At 47.4% G+C, this 6000-nt stretch overlaps 1 long non-coding RNA gene across 1 annotated transcript in view; it reads left to right on the top strand.

Annotated features, from left to right (window-relative positions):
• The first annotated feature begins 3378 nt into the window (after positions 1–3378).
• Positions 3379–6000, top strand: part of LOC310908484 — a 311975-nt gene continuing 309353 nt past the window's right edge. The window contains exon 1 of the long non-coding RNA XR_014589862.1: positions 3379–3534. This is a non-coding gene — a long non-coding RNA (uncharacterized lncRNA). The remainder of the gene's footprint in view (positions 3535–6000) is intronic.

Raw genomic sequence — 6000 nt, 5'->3', positions numbered from 1 at the left:
GCCAAGATCTCCTTCTCTGTGGGAGTGTAGTTGGCTTTGGAGCCTCTGTAGCTTTGGCTCCAGAATCTCAATGGTTGGCCTCGAGTCTCCCCAGGCACCTTCTGCCGCAGGCTCTAGGGCTGACCGTTGTTCCCGGCTGCAGAGTAAAGCACATTCTTCACATCTGGTCCCGTCCTGACTGGGCGAAGGGCTACTGCGTGAGCAATCTCTTGCTTGATCTGAACAAAGGCTTGTTGCCTTTCAGGGCCCCAGTGGAAATCGTTCTTCTTGCGGGTAACCAGATAGAGAGGGCTCACGATCTGACTGTACTCAGGAATGTGCATCCTCCAGAAGCCTATGGCACCTAGGAAAGCTTGTGTTTCCTTCTTGTTGGTAGGTGGGGACATGGCAGTGATCTTGTTTATTATCTCTGTGGGGATTTGGCGATGTCCATCTTGCCACTTGACTCCCAGGAACTGGATTTCTTGAGCTGGTCCTTTAACTTTACTTCGTTTAATGGCAAAACCAGCTTTCAACAGAATTTGGATAATCTTCTCTCTTTTCTTAAAGACCTCCTCTGGGGCGTTTCCCCATACGATGATGTCGTCGATGTACTGCAGATGTTCCGGAGCCTCACCTTTCTCCAGTGCAGCCTGGATCAGCCTATGGCAGATGGTGGGGCTGTGTTTCCACCCCTGGGGTAGTCGGTTCTAGATGTACTGCACGCCCCTCTAGGTGAAAGCAAACTGGGGCCTGCACTGTGCTGCCAAAGGAATGGAGAAGAAGGCATTGGCAATGTCAATGGTCGCATACCACTTTGCTGCCTTGGACTCCAGCTCATATTGAAGCTCTAACATGTCTGGTACGGCAGCACTCAGTGGTGGTGTGACTTCATTCAAAGCATGGTAATCCACCGTCAGTCTCCATTCTCCACGGGACTTACGCACAGGCCATATTGGGCTGTTGAAAGGTGAATGAGTCTTACTGACCACTCCTTGGATCTCCAGTTTACGAATCATCTCATGTATGGGAATCACAGAGTCTCTGTCAGTGCGGTATTGGCGGCGGTGTACTGTTGTTGTGGCAGTTGGTACCTGTTGTTCTTTGACTCTTAGCAGTCCCACAGCAGAGGGGTCATCTGAGAGACCAGGCAAAGTATTCAACTGTCTGATGTTTTCTTTCTTAACTGCAGCTATTCCAAAAGCCCAACGATATCCTTTCGGGTCTTTGAAATATCCATTCCTGAGATAGTTTATGCCGAGAATGCATGGGGCCCCTGGACCAGTTGCGATGGGGTGTTTTTGCCACTCGTTCCCAGTTAAACTCACTTCAGCCTCTAATACAGTCAGTTCCTGGGACCCTCCTGTCACCCCAGAAATAGAGATGGATTCTGTTCCTACATACCTTGATGGCATCATGGTACATTGGGCCCCAGTGTCAACCAACGCCGTATATTCTTGTGGGTCAGATGTGCCAGGCCATCGGATCCACACAGTCCAGTAGATCCGATTGTCCCTTTCCTCTTTCTGGCTAGAGGCAGGGCACCCCTATTCTTGGTCATGGCATACATTGTTCTCCTCTTGTACGTATGTTTCTGAGGTCCCTTCCAGAGGATCAGTCATATCATCATTCCTGTACCGTCTGGAGTTCTGAGAGACTGGGGCAACCTTGATTCTAGATGGGCTGCTTGTGGTAGGTGTTCCTCTTTTCAGTTCACATACCCGGGCTGCTAAGGCGGAAGTGGGTTTTCCATCCCACTTCTTCATGTCTTCTCCATGCTCTCTAAGAAAAGACCAGAGGTTACCCCGTGGTGTGTATTCTCTCTCCCTGGCTGGGGGACGCCTGCTCCTAATGGCAGAGACTCTCGTCGGCTCTGGTGAGATATGGTAAATTTCTTCTTTAAGTTCTTTTAATTTCTGATGGCCTTCTTCAATCAAGCTCCGGACTTGCTCAGCCAGTCTTGTTTCCACAGACGAGACATGGGTGTGAACTGGGGCAATGACAGTGTCCTCATAAATTCTTAATTTATTAGTCAAGACACCCACCTTGTTCTCACCTTCCTTCCATTGCAGTGTTGCCAGGTAACGTGAGTGCATCTCTGGTCCAAGCCGTGCAAGTCTCAGCCACATTTGTGATGTGCACTGGACATCATCTGGGTTTTTAGGAAATCTCTTGTTTTCTGAAAAAATTATCTCCAGCACAGCCAATTCCCTCAGGCGTTGGATACCTTGTTCTATTGTGCTCCATTTGCCTTGGTGCACTGGGAGGTCTTCTTTACAAAGGTATCTGTCTTTCACACTTGTTAGCAGTCGCTGCCAGAGGCTGAGAGGTTCTTGGGTTTTCCCAATCCCCTGGTCAATGACCACATCCCGGGACAGCGATCCCAGTTGCCTGGCCTCAGTTCCATCTAGAATGGTGTCATTGGCTGCAGCGTCCCAGATGCGGAGCAGCCAGGTCAGGATGGACTCGTTGGTCTGGCGGGTGAATTTCCTTTGTAGGTCACGCAACTCACCCAGGGATAGAGAGCGAGTAATAATCTCTATCTTTGTCTCCTCTGCTGGCTGCGAAGATCCTGCTGCATCCTCGTCAGTCACTACGCGGACTGATTTGCTCCTTGACTTCTTTTTCTGAGTGGTGGCAACTGCTACTGGTTTAGGTGGTTCCAGTTGAGTGACGGTTTGTGTGGAGATGCTGGCAGCACCTTTGGCTTCTTTCTCCTCTGTGACAGTTTGTGTAGATGTGGACACCGTTGCCTCACTTTTGGCTTCTTTCTCTTCTCCAGTGGTCTGTGTAGATGAGGACACTGTTGTCTTGCCTTTGGTTCCCTTCTCCTCTGTATCGGTCTGTGTAGACGTGGACACTGTTGATTCACTTTTGGCTTCTTTCTCCTCTGCGATGGTCTGTGTAGATGATGATGCTGTTGTTTTGCTTCTCTTTCCCTCTTCCTCTTCCTTAAGAACACACTGTATCACACCATGTAGTGTTTTGATCCTAAGCATGGTGGAGAAAAAACAAAGGGCTGTGCAGAGAAGAGAAAGCAGGACTAACAACAACATAATACTGTCCTTGGTATCAAGAGGGTACTCAATATTTTCAAAAACTGCTGTGTTATGCCTGAAAAGCTGGAAAAAATCATTCTTTACTCCTCCCCACAGGGGCTGGGTAAGATTGTTGAGGCCTCAGATGTAGCATCTTAGACCAGAAAACGAATCCAAAACTGGGTATATATTTTGAATGCTGTTCATTGCCTCGGAGTTTATCAAGCACTGGACATAATAGACCAATAAGGCAATTTTAGTACCATACCCTGGTCTACACAGGAGCATTAAGACCGGCAGATAGTGCCCCATGTGTGGAAATATATAGAGAGATAGGTATAAGACACATGTAAGCATGTTGAGCATCATAGCAAACAAGTGTCTTCTCAAATACAAAACTGTAGTTCTGACTTTTCTCAGTGCCTCTGCCCCACGTTGGGCACCAAAAAATGTTGTGGTTTGAAAGCAAAACGAGTGAGAGGCTCCAAGTCAGAGATATAATTTAATAAAAAGAAAGGTAAAAAGGTAAAAACAAAATAAAATAAATGCAATAACACAAAGGATCACTGACAAGGTCAGAATACAACCTGAGCAGGATGGTGGAAGCAGTCCAGATGAAGTGCTCTTCCTGAAGCAGTGATCCTGTAGAAAGGTCTGGCAACCCTGCTCCTCTGGGAATCCAGTGGGTAAGTGCTACCTGCACTGTCCCACATACTAGCTTATATCCAGGTGAGAATGCTTGGCTCCTCCCCCTGGGCAGAGCATCTCACAATAGCATGAGAAGTGTGAAATGGGTCCTTGATGGCCCATTAACAGAGATAACCCCTGGAGGGAGTTACCTGTGACTCATGGGCCATTAGCAGAAGACACCCCCAAAGGCGTTAATGGGCCATTAGCAGAAGACACTCCAAAGGCCATTAGCAGAAAAGACAGGGGGCTTGGGAAAACACTAGCCCACCTGGTTTCAACAGTTCATGAAGATGGTGATAGAATAAATACTTTGTGTACATCCTACACTGCAACCCAGGACACTACTGCAACAATTGTTTCTGGGAGGCAAGGAGGACTCAGGGCAAGCTGTGAGCGGTGTGGCAGTGGGAATCTTCCTTGGGGTGCTATTCCCACTGGTATGCCCTTCCCTCTCATTCTCTGTGAGTCTCACAGCCCATTTTTGAGTCTTCTGACTTAATTGGGTGTGCTCCAGGTGGCAGATACCTGCACAAACTCCCCCTAATTACACTGCACAAATAAATGCTTCATTCAGAGAACATAAAGGAAGAAGGAATTAAGTCATCATCCTTCCCAGCTATATTAACACGGTATTTTACAAACACAGCATCCCTGGCACTGTCCCCAAGCTTCAGGGCAATAAAGTAACCTGGGTATGACCTGGAGGCTGCACAGCTGTGACAAAGAAGCACCAGACCACACCTTGGTTTGCTCCAAACTTTTTAAGTGGAAAGCTGTCAAAGCTGTCCTGCTCAGCTTCAGATAGAGGACTTTCATCCATGGAAGAAAATCTCCCTCTTATCCAGGATGAGAAAGGTCTGTGAGAAACTGGCCCTGGAGGCAACCCTCCAGGATGACCTCCACACTCCCTAGGCTGTCTGATTGATACCCCTGCACCTCAATATTTAAGATACATGCCCTAGGGTTGTTAAGAGTTTTCTTTTCTCTTGAAAAAGCAAACCCAACTGCTCCTGCTAGTGCACAAAGCTTCCAGCATTTGAACAGCAATTCAGGAGAGAGCCCATCCCACAAGGCTGAGTGACTCCAGTACCAACCTGGCCTGTGTCTGTCCTGGGGGAAGGTGGCCTCTCTCCCAGCCTTCTTCTCTAGCCATTGAGCTTCCAAATGTCATACAGACATACAAACATAACAAGTCATCTGAAGAACTATAGAGAAGGAGGCTTTTGGAAGAGGAAGAACAGTACAGGAGAAATATGATACAATAAATCAAGTTTTGCAATATGAAAATTCTCAGATTTTTTGGCAGATAAAGAAATAAAACTTTGCTATCTGAGAGAGAAAAGAAAGGTGTAGTTTTAGACATTGCCAATCGCTGCTCAAGATGAAGTTAGGGACATAAAAATTCTTGGGGTTTTTGGGAGAGCAAGAAAAATCCTTACCTGGGCATAGGTTTGGAGGCCAAAATCATAGTCTGCACAATACAGGTCGGGGCTGAGTGCTCTCACCACTGGTCATTCAAGCAGATAGTTACCAAAACAGGCAAATATCTGCAAAGTGTTTCAGTGAATTGGCATCTTACAGCCATACAGGCTGCAGAGGGCAGCTGAATTCTAGGCTACCAGAGCTCACTAGTGAATATGGTCCTCTTACCTCACAATCTGCAAAGGGCTCCCAAGAGCCTCTACATGTCCAGGCTCAAATTTAGAGCCCAAAAACTGCTGTGCAAGCTGCTACATCTCCCAGCTGCCTCTGCCAGCTGCATTTGATAAGCTTGTCCAGACACCTTGGACTCCTAAGACCTGCAAAGGGGCAAGACCAAGGCTGCATCCCCATTAATGTGAGCTTCAGTCACCTAGGGATGCTCAGATGTCTGAGAGGCACCTCGACGCACATGCTTGTCTCTGCACAAATCTGCTTAAATGCAAAACCTGGCTGTTTTCTCCCCACAACAAGCACAGACAATTTGAAGCGGTCACATCAGCTGCAGGGAAGGATGGAAAGACAACCTCAGACAGCAACACCCGTCCTAGCTGAACCCCTAAAAGAAAGTCACCTGCCTGGGAAGGGCATGTGCTGCATGTGACACATGTCAGAAACCTGGTTTAGCCAAGGAACAAGGACAGTGATTCTGGCATAAGCTCAGGGATTTCTCCTTTCCAAGTGCATCTGCTTGAGAAGCAGGGCCTGATTGGTAATATGAGACAAAACAGGAGCAAAAGTGAGAACCACCCCCCTCACAATAATTCTTGCAAGTATAGAGACAAAGCATAATTATGCATATACATTCTTAAAT

The sequence above is a fragment of the Zosterops lateralis genome (genome assembly GCF_965231275.1).
Source record: "Zosterops lateralis genome assembly, chromosome: 4".
Classification (NCBI taxonomy): domain Eukaryota; kingdom Metazoa; phylum Chordata; class Aves; order Passeriformes; family Zosteropidae; genus Zosterops; species Zosterops lateralis.
The sequence above is the reverse complement of the archived record's forward strand: the minus strand, read 5'-3'. Positions and strand labels throughout refer to the sequence as shown.